This window comes from Oryctolagus cuniculus, chromosome 16 (genome assembly GCF_051225735.1).
Source record: "Oryctolagus cuniculus isolate XC-2025 breed Fujian yellow rabbit chromosome 16, ASM5122573v1, whole genome shotgun sequence".
Classification (NCBI taxonomy): Eukaryota; Metazoa; Chordata; class Mammalia; order Lagomorpha; family Leporidae; genus Oryctolagus; species Oryctolagus cuniculus.
Genome location: NC_142882.1, coordinates 39,253,791 through 39,273,281, shown reverse-complemented (window position 1 = coordinate 39,273,281; position 19,491 = coordinate 39,253,791). Strand labels below are relative to the sequence as shown.

General features: G+C 42.1%; 1 long non-coding RNA gene across 8 annotated transcripts in view; it reads left to right on the top strand.

Annotated features, from left to right (window-relative positions):
- Window positions 1-19,491, top strand: part of LOC127487776 (uncharacterized) — a 52,769-nt gene that overhangs the window by 21,718 nt on the left and 11,560 nt on the right. Inside the window, exon 4 of one of the 8 annotated variants that reach the window (XR_016222364.1) lies at window positions 16,368-17,101. The exons of the other annotated variants lie outside the window; for them this stretch is intronic. This is a non-coding gene — a long non-coding RNA (uncharacterized LOC127487776). Of the gene's footprint in view, window positions 1-16,367; window positions 17,102-19,491 lie in introns of those variants that run through there. 8 annotated transcript variants of the gene reach the window in all.

Here is a 19,491-nt window from a genome sequence, read left to right as displayed (position 1 = left end):
GGGAAACATCAAGCTGTAAACATAGGCTTACCACACACAGGACAGATAAACATGGACAGGATCCTAGCCATGTGTTGTAAACCACTTGTATGGTAGGAACTTGTGAGGAAGAGCCTCCTGCAGTCCATGGGAGACAGCATGAGGCATTTCTGCTTTGGTGGCCGGCCATGTGGGGCACATGTCAACCTCAGCATCGGGAAGCATGTCTCCATGATCCCATGCTTGTTAACCTGGAACTTCAGTGGTGAGGCTGACCATCTGACTTAGTTTACCAAATGGGTTTGCAATGGAAATTATTATTTCAGTTCCAGGCCCCTTTGGAAGTTTCTCCCTCTGCTCTCTTCCTTCTGGTTGTTGGAATTGGGGTATCCTGCAAGGCAATGCTGGACCCTGGGGATAGAAGTGGCAGAGCCCCCGGCCAGCCCTGCTAGTCATCATTGAGCAGCTGACCCTCACAAACAAGGACATTGCAGATCTGAAGCATGAGATGGTCAGACTGGGTTGCAGGGCATGTCCCAGGGGATGATGACAGTTGGGCTAGGGAGGCTCAGGGAGAGGAGAAACAGAAGCTGCTAGATTCCTAGCTTGGTAGCTTCTCCCCAAAACTACAGTCCACTTCTGAACCTGTTTCCTTTCTTTCCTTCATGTGATTACTATGGGACAGCTGCACTCAGCAGAGACAAAACCAATGATGTTTACAGAATGAAGTCAGTAGAAGAGATTAGTTAGACCACAAGAAGGTAGAAGGGAGGGTTGAGAACACTGGGTTTCTGGAAGCAGCTTCCATCCTAGAGCTAAGGAGCAAAGGACAAGAAGGTAGGTTTGGAGGCCAAGTTCCCTGGCAGAGACCTTGGTGGCCATGGGACAGCACCTCCGTGTAGGGAACATGGGCCCTCAGTGACAGTTCCAGCATCACAGAACTCAAGGGTGGGTTTGAAGGTGAGGGAAACAATTTAGAAAACTTAGAAGTAGGAAGAGGCAGGGAGAAATGAATCAAGGAATCTTTCTCAGACGTTAGAAGACAAAGAAGAACAAAATGTATGGAAGGTAAGAGCAGTAACTAGTGATGCTGGAAAGCAGTAACAGCAGAGTAAATGAACTAAGCCAGAAACTGGTTTTCTTTGTTTTTGGAAAATAAACCAGTATAATTGATAAGGAATGAAAGAAAAGGCAGACATGGCCACTATCTGGAAGAAAGGGGCTTACTGCATGGTCTACAGGCATGAAAGAGTGAAACATACATTAAGAATGACTCAGTGTAACAGGTTTAGTATCTCTGAGACACTGAAAATGAAAGAGAGCTTTTCCTGGTGTTCAAACCTTAGAGCCCATGCCTGTTAAACCAGGGCTGCCCTGTCATTGTAGAGGTGCCCTCTGGCTTTGGAAAGCACGTTCGGTTGCTCTGAGGACCAGAAGAGCTCCACAATCTGTGTAGGAGGCATGGAGGTGGCTCGCCAACAGTGTTGATCAAAAGCAGCCAGACATGAAAGGGTGCACCGTGGGGCAGGTGCTTCATGCAGCGGTTAAGACACCACTTGGGATGCCTGTACCCTATGCTGGAGTGTCTAGGTTCAAGTCGGACTCCAGCCTCCTGTTAATGTGTGCTCTCAGGAGGCACCAGGGGATGGTCCAAAGCACTGGAATCCCTGCCACCCATGCAAGAGAATGAGATGGAGTTCCAGGCTCCAGACTTCAGCCTGGCCCAGCCTTGGCTGCTGCAGGCATTGGAGGAGTGAGCCAGCAGATGGGAAGCCTCTGTCTGTCCCTGTCTCTGTCTCTGCCTTTCAGATAAAATTGGAAAAGCAGTGACTTGAAATTGTTGATTTCAGTTTCAAAGAAGTGAAAGCTGACTGGCAATGCTAGAGACCAGGACTGTGGCTACCATTGGAGGAGAAGGCGTGACTTGGATGTGACATGAAGGACACTTGGGGTCTGGGTAATGACTCTGTCTGTGTCAGTTTGGTGTCACATGGGTGTATTTCATTGGAGAAAATTCATCAAGCTGTACCCTTATGATTGATGTATGTTTCTATATGTCTATCACACTTTTATTAAAAACACACTTCAATAATTCAGCCTGGATTAAGACAGTGAGAGCTTCCTTGCTACTTTGGTCACATTTCTTCCTGACTCACTCATCTCAGCATTGTCCTCTGGTCAGCTCCTTGGGGTTACTCTCAGCCAGGCAGCAACTGCTTTCAGCCAGGAGCAGGTGAGGTTTGCTTGGCAGGGCCTGGGGGTGTGGAAGGACTTACCTGGAGGTGTCATGATAAGAGGGGTGCATCTGTGACTGGATCCCTCCAGTGCTGGGTGTGTTGGTCACGGTCTCGGTGCAGGGCCATCCACAGGGAACTGCAGGACAGGTGACCCCAATGCCAGTGCACCCCACCTAGACCTTCTTCAAAATCACTGGGGGCCGGGCTGAAGGTTTTAGACACCTGTTTGTCTTGGGACCTATGAGTGGCAGGGTCCCAAGGACCTGCACCATCATCTGCTGCTTCAAAGTTGTGCATCAGAAGGAAGCTGGATTTGCGAGAGAGTGAGGACGTGAACAGAGCTCACTAATATTGAATGTGAGCAACCCATTAGTGGCATCTTAACCACTGTACCAGATGCTTGCTCTGTTTCATTTCATCACAACTACTTGTACTAGATGTTGCTGTCATGTAATGCCTGTGATGGATTTATATTTAGTGTACATCATGGACCTTCCCCGTGTCTGCCTAGGTAGGGCCTGCCCAGGCAGCCCTGGCTCAACTGCGTGCTTCCTCAGCAATGCTCAGCCCTGCACTTCAGCCTAGGGCCCTTTGGCAGCAGAGCCCACGGCTGCAGGAAGGGCATCCTCCTTTGAACTCAACTCTACCCAAAGGTTCCTCCATCAGAAATTTCTAAACTATAGTCACAGAGCTCTCTCAGATCCCTATGTGCACTGGGCTCCATTTTCCTAAAATTAAATAACAGCAGTTTAGGAAAACTGTCACTAAATAAAATACAGAAAGTCGCAAATAGATAGCCTGGCACTTCTACTGGTCAGGTCCATTATGAAAATATATGAAGTATGAGTATATGAAGATACAAAAATGACCAAAGTGGAATAATGAGAAAAGGAATAGGAAGCAAATGCAAAATAAAGCTTTTTTTGTAATTAGGCAAAATATACATAAAGGAAACAAGCATTACTAGAGATTGTCTGTTAATATATATTGATAAAATGTTTAAATATCCAGTAATGTATATCACTTATGATCTCATATTAATTAATTATAGATCTTTAGCAAAGATAATTTGATAAATTAACTATCAAGGAAGAATTTTATTCTCACATTCCAGTAACAGGTACAATAGGAAGGTAAAAATCAAGTATGTTTATAGGAAATGTGAACATAAACTTGATATAATGAACTCCTATAGAACAGTGCTGCTAACTAATGGAGAAGTCATACTGTTTCTAATACCCAAACAGTATCCAACATTGTTTACAATATAGGTTAAAATTCAGGTCTTGTCATATTTCGGACAACCATTTTCATGAGCTTTTATTCTTAGAGCACAAATATAGCTAAATTGAATAACAAAATGTAACTTGACAAATGTACTTTTTAGAAATTTTGGAAGCACATTCATAAAACATTTGTTTTTTTAAATAAATAAAACAATATTTTATAATTTATAATAAATAAAACATTTATAGTCAAAATTAAATCTTTTGAAGTGAATAATAATGAAAATATTGCATGTTGACTTGGGACATGCATTAAAGCAATAGTGGGAAATACAGAGCCATCAGAGTTAATATTAAAAATAAAAAGATTAAAATTATATGAAATAGCCATGGTAAGAGTGGGTATCCTTGACTGCTTCTTTCCATGTTCATGGATTAAAAGAATCAACATCATCAAAATCTCCATACTATCAAAAGCAATTTATAGATTCAGTATGATACCAATCAAAATACTCTTGACATTCTTTACAGATCTAGAAAAACTGGTGCTAAAATTCATATGGAAACACAAGAGACCCCGAGTAATTAAAGCAATCTTAAACAACAAAAACAAAGCTGGAGGCATCACAATACCAGACCTCAAGACATACTACAGGGCAGTTATAATCAAAACAGCCTGATACTGGCACAAAAAACAGACATGCAGTAGAGCAGAACAGAAACCCCAGAAATAAATCCATGCATCTACAACCAACTTACCTTTGTCAAAGGAGCCAAGACAGTATCTTCAATAAATGATGCTGGGAAAATTGGATCTCCATATGCAGAAGTATGAAACAAGACCCCTACTTCACACCTTACACAAAAACCCACTTAAAATGGATCAGAGACCTAAATCTATGATGTGATATCATCAGATTATTAGAGAACATTGGGGAAACCCTACAAGATATTAGCATAGGGAAAAACTTCTTGGAAAAGACCCCAGTAGCACAGGCAATCAAAGTCAAAATTAGCAAGTAGAATTACATCAAACTGAGAAGCTTCTACACTGCAAAAGAAACACTCAGCAAAGAGAAGAGGCAACTGACAGAGTGGGGGAAATATTTGCCAACAATGCAACTGACAAAGGATTAACTTCCAGGTTCTAAAAAGAGCTCAGTAAACTCAACAACAGAACAAACAATCCAATTAAGAAATGGGCAAAGGAACTAAACAGACATTTTTTCAAGAGAGGAAATTCAAACATCTAATAGACACATGAAAAAATTCTCAGGATTGTTAGCCATCAGGGAAATGCAAATCAAAACCACAATGAAGTTTCACTTCACCTCCATTAGAATGACTCCCATATAGAAATCAGCAAAGAACAAATGCTGGCGAGGATGTGGGAAGAAGGGTACCTTAACCCACTGTTGGTGGGAATGTAAACTGGTAAAGCTGCTGTCGAAGACATGTGTGGAACATATCCGAAAGCTGAATATAGACCTACCATACAACCCAGCCATACCACTCCAGGGAATTTATCCAAAGGAAATGAAATCAGTATGAAAGAATTATCTGTACCCCGTGTTCATTTCAGCTCAATTTACAATAGCTAGGATATGGAATCAACCCAGAAATCCATTAACTGAAGACTGGATAAAGAAAGTATGGTATAAATACAATGTGGAATACTACAGTGGTAACAAAATGAAATCCTGACATTTGCAATAACCTGGATGCAAGTGCAAACCATTATACTTAGTGAAATAAGCCAGTCATAAAAGGACAAATACCATATGGTCTCTCTGATCTGTGTTAACTAATGTAGTACTTAAAATATAATCTATAGAAGCGAAACTGCCATTTTGAGATGTGATAATTTTGAACAGCCCTTGCCTTGACTGTTGGGGAGCAATGGTTTTCTTGTTTGTTTCTGTTTTTTTTTTTTCATGCTAATTGGTGAACTCTCTACTTGGTGTAGGGTTAATCTCATGAATATAAAAATTAACTGAAAATTTATCCCTGTAAAAATTAAGAATGGGAAAGGAAGAGGGAGAAAGAAGAAAGCCAGGTATATGGGTAGGAGGGAGGTAGAGGGGGGATAAAGCATCATGTTCTCAAAATTGTATATATTAAATCATGAAGTTGTATTCCTTAAACAAAATAAAGAAAATATTTCTTAATACAAGTTCAGTAAATGTTCAACCTAGAAACAATCATATAAACATTATATTTAAGTAATTGGTATTAAAATAATAGGAGATACTATGATAAGAACAAAATTAATAAAATACAAAGTAACAACAATTTAGGATCAAAGAAGTGAAAATTTAGTTCTTTGACATTCCTAAGATAGTCTTTCAAGATTCATCAAGAGGGAAGACCCAAATAATTTGTTTTGTGTCAGATGTGGCATGACTGCACAGGCTTTTATAACACATATTTTCATATTTTATATATCTCTTATAGTTTTGCTTTGTTATTTAACTTTTTTTATGAACTGGAGGACTCATGCACACTGTTTCATATTATAGGTACGTTTGGGCCCCATTCTACCACCCTATCTCATTCCTTTCATATGTATATATATATGTATATGTATATGTATATGTATATGTATGAGACATTACTATTTAGTGCTTCCCAGAAGGCTGGTTATAAAAGCCTGAGTCAGGTTCTGTTATTCTTTGATTTGTGGCTTGCAATGTGGTTCTTCGTCTGCACATACTCCATCAGTCCCATCCATTGCACTCATATAGGTCAAAACAGTGGGGCTGTCTGATATTAGATCCAAGCCTCTAAAACTCTGTGCCAAATATTTTCTTTTATAACCTTAGCTAACATGAGTATTTCATTATAGTAGAAAAAAGCTGACTAAGCTTGTATGATAAATTTCAGCTTAATTTTTGTTAATGTGAAACACATTTTAATATCTACTAGGTTAAGAAGCTGTTCTTAAAAAAAACTTACTGTGTCTACTTAGGTCTTTAATCTGCTAGGTAAAATTAGGTGTATTTATTTTTAATTAATATATTCTGTTGAGATTTGGCTAGTTCACTTTAATTGTGTAATTTACTTTCAAAATATCTTCCATATCTATAGAATTATTTATTTGATCTGAAATACGTGTTTCTACCTCTTACTTCCATGCAATGAAATGCTATGGGGGCCTGCGCCGCGGCTCAATAGGCTAATCCTCTGCCTAGCGGCGCCGGCACACTGGGTTCTAGTCCTGGTCGGGGCGCTGGATTCTGTCCCGGTTGCCCCTCTTCCAGGGCAGCTCTCTGCTGTGACCCGGGAGTGCAGTGGAGGATGGCCCAAGTGCTTGGGCCCTGCACCCCATGGGAGACCAGGATAAGTACCTGGCTCCTGGCTTCGGATCAGCATGGTGCGCCGGCTGCAAGCGTTGGCCGTGGCGGCCATTGGAGGGTGAACCAACGGCAAAGGAAGACCTTTCTCTCTGTCTCTCTCTCTCTCTCACTGTCCACTCTGCCTGTAAAAAAAAAAAAGAAAGAAAAAAAAAGAAATGCTATGGGTGTTTTTGAGTCCCATATGTATATTTGTTCAAAATGTGTCTTTTTTGTCTATATTTTGGATTATATCTTCTTACTCGTGTTTTCTAAGTGATTCCATGATAAATTAGAAGCTACTGTAATTATTAATTGGAATTACCCTGACTACTAGTGAGGTTATGCAACTCCATTTGTTTTTTTCTATATTTTTTACTGTATTTTTTATTTTATGAGTTATCTCTTTCTAGTCTATGCCAGCTTTTTTTTTTTTTTTTTTGACAGGCAGAGTGGACAGTGAGAGAGACAGAGAGAAAGGTCTTCCTTTGCCATTGGTTCACCCTCCAATGGCCGCCGCGGCCGGCGCACCGCACTGATCCGATGGTAGGAGCCAAGTACTTATCCTGGTCTCCCATGGGGTGCAGGGCCCAAGGACTTGGGCCATGCTCCACTGCACTCCCTGGCCACAGCAGAGAGCTGGCCTCTATGCCAGCTTTTATTGTGAGATTTTTCTCATAGTTTCATAGAATTCTAATTTAATGCAGATAAAATTATTTTCTATATCTCAGCATTCTCTCAGAAATTTTTTAATTTTTAAACTTTGTTAAATGGAAGTCTTAAGGAGATAATGTAGTTTATCAGTCTTTTCATTTGTGTTTAATATTATACCATTATGAATGTATATTATATGAAAATATAGACTAAAAAATTTTACACTTATGCCTGTGCTTTATATAATTATAAATTTATGTACATATGTAATATATATAATGTTCAGCATGTAATCAGAAGGTAAATTAAGATTCCATACACTATAAACCTATAATCATTCCTGCAAGCCTATTGTTATTCAAGGCTTTTTTCTATTCCACTTATTTGACTCCTACATTTGACTCCTAGCATTTCTGTATGTTTTAACAAGCCATTGATCAAGACAAAAGGCATTTCCAATAGACCAGGAAATCATAAGTTCTGTTATCTGAGTTTGCAAAGATCCATCAGAACAGCCAGTGGCACCAAGGATATCCTTTCCACATGGACCAGGAAAATGCACTTGATGGGATGGAGAAAGTTATGGGTTCAAATATGCTTAGATGGGAACCACTGAGTAACAGCTACCAGGAAATAGACTTCTGCCTGTAAAATGAAGATTTGGTTATCCATATTTGTCCAAAACTGCCAAGGAAATTGTGACTTCTTTTTCACAAATGGGTTCATGATAAGATTGATCAGTATAACCATGTTCCATCACTTCCTAAAATCACAAAAATCGGCTGGTGCCACGGCTCACTAGGCTAATCCTCCGCCTGTGGCGCTGGCACACCGGGTTCTAGTCCTGGATGGGGTGCCATATTCTGTCCCGGTTGCCCCTCTTCCAGTCAAGCTCTCTGCTGTGGCCCGGGAGTGCAGTGGAAGATGGCCCAAGTCCTTGGGCCCTGCACCCGCATGGGAGACCAGGATAAGTACCTGGCTCCTGGCTTCCGATCAGATCAGTGCGGTGCCCCGGCCGCAGTGTGCCGGCCGTAGCGGCCATTGGAGGGTGAACCAACAGTAAAGGAAGACCTTTCTCTCTGTCTGTCTCTCTCACTGTCCACTTTGCCTGTCACACACACACACAGATCTCCTTTATTGAGGTTATTCCAAGGAAAACATCACAAAAATTGTATAAAATAATTATTTGATGAGAATTTAAAACTCTTGGTTTTAAACATATAGTTACTTATTAAATGATTAAAAGTAATCTCTAATAATAAAATATATTGCTGTTTGAGGGTTCTAAACTCTGTATTGATAGTATGACAACTATGGTTTTGCCTCGTGTTTAATGAAATTTGAGTGTTGGATGTATAGGATGTATAGGTATATAACACATGCACACAGATCATGAAAACAACTTCTGAGAAACATGTTACTATGTCCGTTGGCTAAAAGGCAATCTAAACTCAGGGAAAAGGAATAAATTAAATCATAATTAACTGATTAGGAGTTACATTGTTCTTTTTCTTCTCTTTCTGCATGTGTGCACATGTATGATTGTTTATGCATAATAATTTCAAACAATATGAAAGTACAAAATAGAAAGCAAGTTGCTTCCCTGATAACAACCCCATCATCTCATATGTGATTCAGTAAATAAGCATGTCTATTCCTTGAATGATCAACTTTAAGCATAATCTCTGCATTCTCTACTGAGAAAGACACAGAATTTACTCAAGATATTATTCTTTGGAAATTGTTTAATCTGCTAAGATCTCTCCATGACCTTAATGTTATATGTAAATTGTCTTTTTAAACATTCTAAAAAAGATTTATCTATTTATAAATAAATTTGAAAGAATTACAGAGAGAGAAGAGACAGAAATAGTGATATCTTCTTCCATTTATTGATTAAATCTCCAAATGGCCGCAAACAGCCAAGCCTGGGCAGGCCAAAAACATGAGCCAGGAGCTCCCACGTTGGTGCGGGGGACCAAGCACTTGGGCCATCTTGCGCTGCTTTGCAGGCTCATTAGCAGGGAGCTGGATGGGAAATGGAGCAGCTAGGACGTGAACCAGTATCCATGTGGGATGCCAGTGCTACAGATGATGGCTTAGCCCACTACACCACAGCGCCAGCCTGGTACATTGTCTTTTCTGACCCATCAGTTTTAAAATATATGTGTTTGGAAGATGAAGAAATACATGGCTTCATTTTTCTTTTCTGTTCTACTTTTCAACATGATTTCCTGGCCCTCATGCAGAATATTAGGAAAAAAACCAAGAATCATGACATATATTCTTTTCTAAAATGCTGTGAAATGCCATGATGGAAAAGAGATAACCTGTCTTTGTAATACTATGATGATTAGCTGTTTAAGGCACAACTAAGTAGTATGATTGTGACTGGACAGAGGAAAATAAGTTTTTATGTCAGTACTTGGTATAACTTGGTAGCGAATATGAATAAAAAGGGGGAGGAATCAGTGTGAGATAGAGAACACAGAATATTGTCATTAGAAGGAACAAGACAGAGCATTTAGTTCAAAGTGTAAGCATCATTTTAGCTGTGGGTTATCTGAAAGTACCCTTTCTCAGGTTAAGGCTGTTTCCTTATATAATTACATTGTATTGATTTTATGAATGGATATAGAGTTTATTTTTAATACTTTTTCTGCCTCTACTTTTAGTTTATATGGCTTTTCATTTACAGTATGTTAGTATACTGAATTGTTAATTGATTTTATTTAAATGATAAACTAATATTGCATATCTGATATTAAGTTGTTCATGATATATTACCTTTTTATTTGGTATATTATTTCTTGGCAGTGTTTTACCACAGTTTTATGTTTATGTCATTAAGAATGAGTATTTTTTCTCTATTTACTGTGTCTTATTTGACCTTGACTTTAGGGTAAGGCTGATCTCACCATATGTGCTAAGAATTATTACTTTCTCTTTCAATTTCTTTTTTTCAGGTATTTATAATTATTTTAATTAGCAAAAATCTAGTCAAATATCCACATTCTTCTCTCACATTTGTATAAGAATTGAGTTAAATCTATTCATTAATAGATTGACTAAAAATTTACTGACACTCTTTCTGGAGTGCCTGGTATTTTTTTTTAAGAATCAGGTAGAATTTATCAGTGATGCTGATTGGCTGAATATGCATGTTTTTTCAAATGCCTTGTATTTCTTAAATTTTTACACTAAAATGTGCTTACATTAATGGAGCTGTTGCAAACATAGCAATGATAGTCCCTAACATTCACATTTACATCACTGCAGTGGAATTCTCAGAGCTAAGAAATTAACTTTTTTTATTTTATTTATTTTTTGACAGGCAGAGTGGACAGTGAGAGAGAGAGACAGAGAGAAAGGTCTTCTTTGCCGTTGGTTCACCCTCCAATGGCTGCTGCGGCCAGCGCGCTGCGGCCGGCGCACTGCACTGATCCGATGGCAGGAGCCAGGTACTTATCCTGGTCTCCCATGGGGTGCAGGGCCCAAGCACTTGGGCCATCCTCCACTGCACTCCTGGGCCACAGCAGAGAGCTGGCCTGGAAGAGGGGCAACCGGGACAGAATCCAGCGCCCCGACCAGGACTAGAACCCGGTGTGCCGGTGCACAAGGCGGCGGATTAGCCTAGTGAGCCTCAGCACCGGCCAGAAATTAACTTTTGTTACTCTAAACTAAAGTACACATTCCATTCTGATTCAGTTTCTCCCTAAGATCCTCTTTTTCCTTTTCCTGGGTTCTAAATGTAGCAACAATGATTCAGGACCACCTGGAGTGTTCAGACAGGAAACCTGAGTTCATGAAGTAATGAAATTAAAGATAAGTTTACTTGGTACAAAAGAAAAGTTTGGAATCAATGCCTGGCTTCTTCCTAGTGTGTGTTTCCATGAGCTTTAGGAGACCCCTCCTGTGTGGCTCAGGTAAAAGTGAGAACCTTACCCCTCCTACAGAGCCCCTGGGCAGAAGCATCTCCTCGCCTGATCCTGAGGACAGGACTCCTCCTGGTGGTGGACTCTTCTGCATAGGTTCCTGTGTGGAAGTGTTGTGCCTGAATGAGTGTGAACAGAAGAGCACCATACTTTGATAAGATTTGATGGTCCTTTATTGCTGGTGGTAGAGAGAAGGCCTATGCTCTAAGGAACTCTTGACACTGAAGCTCGAAGCAACGGGGTTTATAAAGACAAAAACCACAAGGAGGGGATGGAGAATACATGGTTGCTGGGGTCAAGCTAACCTAAGGCCTATGTGAAACTAATATCAATTACAATCTTGACATTAGTCCAAGTACTGACCTAAATCAATAAGTGGGACATAGACAAATTATATTTGTTAAAAAAAAAAAAAAAAAAGCCAAGACACTCTGGCAAAAAAAAAAAAAAAAAAAAAAAAGGACCTAAATGAAAGATCTCTGTGAGTGAGATCCCAATGGAAAGAGCAGGCCATCAAAGAAGGAGGTACCTTTCTCTGAAGGGAGGAGAGAACTTCCACTTTGACTATGGCCTTGACAAAATAAGATCAAAGTCGGCGAGCTCAAGGGGCTTCCATGGCCTTGGCAACTCATGACTAGAGCCTGGGGAGATTGCTGGTGCCTTAAACAAGAGTGTCAATTTGTTAAGTCAACAATAGGAGTCACTGTGCACTTACTCCCCATGTAGGATCTCTGTCCTTAATGTGTAGTTCAATGTGAATTAATGATATGACTAGTGCTCAAACAGTATTTGGCAATTTGTGTTCTGTGTGGTGGCAAACTGATGAAATCTTTTCTTAATATATACTAAATTGATCTTCTGTATATAAAGATAATAGAAAATGAATCTTGATGTGAATGGAATGGGAGAGGGAGCAGGAGATGGGAGGGTTGTGGGTGGGTGGGAAGTTATGGGGGGGGAAAGCCATATTGTAATCCATAAACTGTACTTTGGAAATTTATATCTACTAAATAAAAAGTTTAAAAAAATTTATTTATTTTAAAGAGTAACAGGAAGAGGTACAGACACACAGAGAGATAGAGGTGTTCTATCTACTTGTTCAATCCTCAAATGGCTGTAATGGCTGGAGCTGAGCCAATTGAAAGCCAGGAGCCAGGAGCATCTCCCAGGTCTCCCATGCAGTTGCAGGGGCCCAAGCACTTGGGCCATCTTATACTGCTTTCCCAGGCATATTAGCAAGGAACTGGATCAGATGAGGAGCAGCCAGGACTTGAACCAGTGAATATATGAGATGCCTCTGCTACAGGCCGAGGCTTTAACCTTTAAGTCCCATAAATAACAATTTTAACATTAACCCAGGGGGCCAACGCTGTGGTGCAGCAGGTTAAAGCCCTGGCCTGAAGTGCTGACATCCTATATGGGCACTGGTTCTAGTCCCAACTGTTCCTCTACCAATCTAGCTCTCTGTTATGGCCTGGGAAAGCAGTAGAAGATGGCCTAAGTCTTTGGGGCCCTGCACTCACATGGGAGACCTGGAGGAAGCTCCTGGCTCCTGGCTTCGGATCAGCACAGCTCCAGCCGTTGCGACCATCTGGGGAGTGAACCAGCAGATTGAAGACCTCTCTCTCTGTCTCTACCTCTCTCTGTAACTCTGTCTTTCAAATAAATAAGAATAAATCTTAAAAAAAAAAAACATTAACCCAGGTACAGCATATCAGTTTTAAGTGTGAGCAATTATGCTAGTGAGTTTCTATGTTCTGCCAAGTGGGATGCACTATACTGTTATTTTCTCAGTTCCAGACCATAGTCTCACAGCATCACAGCAGGGGGTGCTTTCTCAAGACGGAGTTTCGAGTGTTCTAAAACAGAGTTCTGACTGTCAGGTTGTCATTTCAGAAGCACATCCTGAAGGGGGCTGTGCCATGGGAACCTGCTGATGCTGTGCCAGACTGAATCCATCAGATGTGTGCCTGAGAAGGGCAGGAGCCTGGCCATGTGGGGCTCCCACTCCAGCAGGGTGGCTGGCTGGGCCACTGTCCCCTCCAGGAGAATCTTCAACACTCATTCTCCTCCCGTCCTATTGTGCTGAGAACTCCTGTACAACTGGGTCCTCCCCATGAAGTGGCCATCCTGCCTCAGTGATGGTGTGGAGACATCCCCTCTGGTATTTTGCCAGGTGCAGACTGAAGAGATGGGGAATAAGGGGGTTGCCTTCTTTGTTCTCATTGCAGAGAGGGTATATTTATTTATTTATTTGAGAGAGGGAGAGGGAGAAATCTTCCACCCATTGGTTCATTCCCCTGTGACAGCCAGGTCTGGGACAGGCCAAAGTCAAGAGACAGGAGCCAGGAAACCCATCTGGGTCTCTCACACGGGTGGCAGAAACCCAAGTTCTTCAGCCATCAAGAATAAGGCTCCTAATTAGGAGATTGGAAGTGGAGTAGCCAAGACTTGAACCAGGCTCTCCAATATGGAAGTCTGACATTCCAAGCAGCAGCTTAATCTGCTGAACCACAATACCTGACCCACAGAGTGTGGGATGACTGTTGCTGGAGGTAGAGGGGTAGAAGCTCCATGAAATGGTATTTCAGACAACAGTATGTTTTTCTCCTTCAGCCTTTGAATACAACACATTTAACTGACAGTTTCTAAATGAAAGGAAAACACAGCAGTGCCCACTGTGGGAACATCTGTGGACATTGTGGTACTAGACAGCACATCTTGATCTGAGAAGGATGAACACTGGGAAGGAGAAGAAAAGCACTTATGATTCACAGATTCTATGAGTCTCTAGTGGAAACATCCCCCTAAAATCTCCACAGAGTCTGAGACAGATCAGCAAGGAAGAGCCTGAGACCAGCACAGAGAGACCAGCAGCTTTTATTCTCACACAGCAGCTACTTAAGGGTTAGGTAGTTACCTGTTTGTGCAGGGTGGGTCCTGGGAAAGCAGTAGAGGCCTGCCCCACACAGATTTCCAGGGTTTCACTCTGAGGGGAATGGCCCGAGTATCTGTCACTTTCAGAAGCTTTCTCTGTTGTGGAGCACAACTTGTTTTCTTGGCAACATCTCAGTTAAGGACAGGAATAACAGCCCCTGCTTCTCAAAGAGTCTGGAGGGTACTCTCACTTGTTCCTGCTTGGGAGGGCTCGCCCTTGGATGATGAGGGGCAGCTGGGAGCTGTGACAACTGCAAGGCTGACCCTTTGCAGAAGAGGAATTGCTCTTCTGAGTCCATCAAGCTTGTTTCAGAGCAGGAGCAGGGGAATGGGTCAGGGTTGTGACAGCAGGAAGCAGTCTGGACTGTGTCCTTCCTGGGCAGTGGGTGCACGTCTGAGGTCATCTGCAGATTCCAAAGATCCCAGGGTGGGGCAAGGTGTGCGAGTGGTCTGCATTTCATAGGAGGGGAGAAGCACCAAGAGCCAACGCTGGGTCATAGATGTTGTGGATAAAAGAGAGAGAGGAACAATGGAGCCCCTTCATTACTGACATGAGGGAGCCTGGCAATGTGACTTCCCTGCATCCCTTTGCTCTCCACAAACTCCTGGAATGCCCTCATGGCCTAGAGGTTGTCATCCTGTTGCAACCTGCAGGTGACAGGGGCTGGTGGAATGTGTGATGGCAGGATCTGCAGCCCACAAGGAGGAAGCAGGCAGTTTGGGGTGGAGCTCTACTTGGGTGGGCCCTGACAGCTCCCCCCGTGGACATCTGTGGTCTTAGAGGCCACCAATGTGGTGTCCCCAGGGCACATCAGGGATGCAATATCCCTGGCCCCAGCATCAGAAGGGGCAGCCAGGCTCAGACTTGAGGCCCCTCTCTTACACCTGGGGGGCCGTGGTGTGGCCCCTGACAATCTGCAGCATCGGGAGAATGGCATTCTGGAACAGGCAGAAGGAGAGGGGCACCTGAGTGTACATTCCTGGCATTCTGCAGCTGCAGGGGAAGATCAGTCATGCTAGTTGGATGTTGATTGGCTACCGCTACTTGCTACCAAGTGCTAAAGAGATGAAGGACAGCCTGGCTGTCTACTTAAGGCAGGGTGTGAAAGCCACAGGCCCTCTTCTATGGCCTGTGTGTGTCACTGAATTGAAGACAGAGTGGGAAAGCTAGGGTCCTCAGCGATGGCCTCAGCATGTGTGATCCCAAATTCCTGTGTTGAAACCTAACCCCCAAGGTGAGTGTGTTAGGGGAGGGACCATGGAAGGGGTGAGATGATTATGAGGATGGTGTCCTCACAAATGAGAGTAGGGCACTCTGAGAGGGCTGAAAAGGCCAGAGTTTCCCCTTGCCCTGTGGTATGACATCATGGGAAGGCATCCTTGGTGAACCAAGAAGGGGGCCCCACAGACACTGGATCAACCTCAGGCCTCCTAGCCTCCAGATCCATGAGCAATGAATTCTCATGTCTCCAAGCTGCTGCAATGTTTTATCACAGCAACCGGAGGACTCAGCCAGCCACCAAAGCATGGTCCAGACAGACCCTGAGCTCCTGCAGCCCAAAGACAGTGCGAAGGTCCCAGCCTGGGACAAGCAGGACAGAGGCAGAATGTCAGAGGCTGAGTCTCAGTGAAGGAGGAAGGTGCCTTTGCTGGCACAGCTGCACTGGGGCTGATGGCACTGGTGGGGACAGACAGGTGCACATGCCAGCTCCTGCTGGAGCCCCTCCAAGGAGTCACTTGTCCACTGTTAAAGGTGTAGTTGAGCTGGGAACCTCTCCCACACCCAGGGCTCTCTCTTACACCTGGGATAAAAGAGAGAGAGCCTGCCTGGTGCTCTGGAGCCTGCTATAGGCCTGGATCCTGGCAGCTTAGCAAAGATGGCAGCTGGCATCCAGTGACATGGAAATGGCAGGTGGCCTTGGCAGAGCATGGGGGAAACAATCACAGCCCACAGAGTTGGGCAGTCAGGGCTGTGCGTCATCTTCCATATTTTTGGGTGGGGGAGGATCCTGTATTTGTGGAGACTGTGGGATTCTGTTGGGGGACTGATGGCATGTGGTATTCCAGACAGACGACAGCTACGTGGACATCACTTAATGAGCATGCTCAACCAAGTCCCAGAAGGAGCAGCCATTGCCACTTAAGTCTCCCCAAGCACAGTCATGACTCCAGGCCCAAGTGGGCAGACCCAGAAACCTCATGGGGGAAGGAGCCTCCAGTGTCACAGGCTGCAGTAGGTGACTGATTCACCTGAGTGCACATATCTCAGGGTATCAGATGGGAGGTCAGCACCACACTGACACTGGGACTCAGTGCTCCTCCACCCTCCCTATTGTGAACTGGGAACAGTAGCTGCAGTGACTGAATTCCCCAATTCTGTGGCCTCCATATAGTGGTCACGTGTCACATGATTATGAGGATATATCTTGAGAAGTACATCATCAGGAAATTTTGTTACTGATGAACACCACAGAATGTATGTGAAGCCAAGACCACTATGGCTTCACTAGGCAATATAATTTTATGGGATGTCTGTGGTCATATGTACTCTGTCGTTTACTGAAACTGTTATGATGCCCATGATAGAATATGGTGTTTCTGAGGAATCAGATATTAAAATATTTGTGTAGTACTATTTTTTGTTGTGATGTGTGTGTTTATTTGATATCTAAGAGTTATTGGCCAATGTTAATGTCACCAAGCTTTCTCCTGTATTTGCTGTCAAATTTTAATTGTTTTTGTTTTTGCCATAAAGTCTATAATTTACTAAAGTGAGTGTGTATATGTGAGTGTATATGGGTTGCTGTGCAGAGATCAAAGTAAACTTATTTCCATCAATCTTGTTGTTCCGCATCATTCATAAAAATTCTGACCTTTTAAAAAATATTTGTTTATTTGAAAGGCAGAGTTACAGAGAGGCAGAGGCGGGGTGGGGGGGGGAGAGAATTAGAGATTAGAGGTCTTTCATTTACCTTTCCACTCCCCTAATGGCTGCAGTGGCCAGAGTCGGGCTGATCTGAAGCCAGGAACCAGGAGCCTCCTCTGGTCTCCCAAGCAGGTGCAGGGGCCCAAGGACTTGGGCCATCTTCCACTGCTTTCCCAGGCCATAGCAGAGAGCTGGATCAGAAGTGGAGCAGCCAGGACTTGAACTGGTGCCCATTTGGGATGCCGGCACTTCAGGCAACAACTTTACCTGATATGCTACAGCGCCAACCCCAAAATTTTGACCTTTAACTTTTGATTACAGCAGTCTCTTAGTTGAATATCAACAGGCTGAATGTTCAGGTCAGTTTCTTGACTCTACGGGTTATATAATCAAATTAGTGCAGTGCCATTATAATTCTGAAATCAGGTAGTTTATAAGCACAATATTTGGCCTGCCTTTATGAAAATTAGCTTGAATAATTTATATCCTTTGCATTTTAAAATACATTTTTGAATAACAATTTGAGTTTTCACATGAGTGCACACACACACAGATACACTCACGCACACATACACATGCAAAGAGCTGTTGGAATTATGATGACATTTCTTTTCTGTGATATAATTTCTTTATACTTTAAAATTAATTAGGGCAATTCCTATTTCATAACTGAGTTTTTTATATTTTATTTCAACACATGTTTCAAAACTTAGAGTTTTGAAAGGCAGGGTAACAGAGAGGTGAAGAGAGATTGATCTTCCATCTGGGTTTACTTTCCAAATACCTACAAAACTAGGAATCAGAAATTTCATCTAGATATCCTCACATGGTGACTTTGTACATCAACTTTGCCTCCCAAACACGCTGTCAGATAGCAAGATAAGATTGGGAGGTGGAATTTGATCCCAGGCAGTCTGATATGAATGTGGCATCCGAAATGGCAGCTCAACTCAGTGCATGACAGTGACCACCCCAATGTGGACTTTTATAGTCAATGAACATGTTGTACTTTTCCAATCCTTTTGGATCTTGTTTATACATTCTAATTGATATTTTATTTTTCATAGTATATTAGTAATGCATAGCCTTTATTAAGTTTGTCCCCAAGTATTTTTTTAATTTTATTGTAAAAATTTTATTTTATTTCCATTTGTTTGTTCCTAAAATAAATATCTTTGACTTTTTCATGCTCACCTTCCAATCTGAGTTCATCTCTAATATACGGTTTATTTATAATCTTTCCTAATATTCTTGTATTAGGATCCTAATATTTTTTAGAAAATAAAATTGCTCTTAAATTAAATCCCTGGTGTTGACTTATCTTTGTTTTTTCAAAATGTTAATTTTTCTATTATAATCCATTTTACATTTCATTTATATTCTGTTCTGTTCTCTATTATTTATTTGGTTGTGCTTTTAAGTAATTATTTTTCTCTCCTTTCTCTGGCTTTTTAAAATTTATATGTTTTTAGAATTTTAACTGAAATAAAAGTTTATAATTTCTATAAAAAACAATTAAAAATTACTATTTATGGGGCACCATTTGATGTTTTAGGATATGCATACATTGCATTACATTCAAATCAGGGTAAACAAACATGTCTCCTCACACGTGGTTACTGTGTGGAAAATACTCAAAGCTCTTTCCTCTAGTTTTTAAAATAAACAATGCATTATCATTACCTAGAGTTGCTTTACTATGAACTACACCAGAACCTCCATCTCCTATGAATAGCTTAGTATCTACTGTTTGTACCATCTGCCTTTCCCTATCCTCTCTCCCTCCTTACTCCTGTCATCCTCTGGTAACCACCAATATACCCTTAATTTCCATGAGGTCGACTTTACTATATTCCCATTTGGGTGAAATCATTTGTGTCTTGTGCCAGTGCCATGGCTCAGTTGGCTAATCCTCCACCTGTTGTGCTGGAATCCCATATGGGCGCCGGTTCTAGTCCCGGTTGCTCCTCTTCCAGTCCAGCTCTCTGCTGTGGCCTGGGAGGGCAGTGGAGGATTGCCCAAGTGATTGGGCACCTGCACCTGCGTTGGAGACCAGGAAGAAGCACCTGGCTCCTGGCTTCAGATCAGCACAGTGCCGGCTGTAGCGGTCATTTGAGGGGTGAGCCAATGGAAGGCAGACCTCCCTCTCTCTCTCTCTCTCTCTCTCTCTGTCTCTGTCTCTGTCTCTCTCTGTCTAACTCTACCTGTCAAGTTAAAAAAAGAAAACAAAAGAAATCATTTTTGTCTTTCTGTGCCTGGCACTCT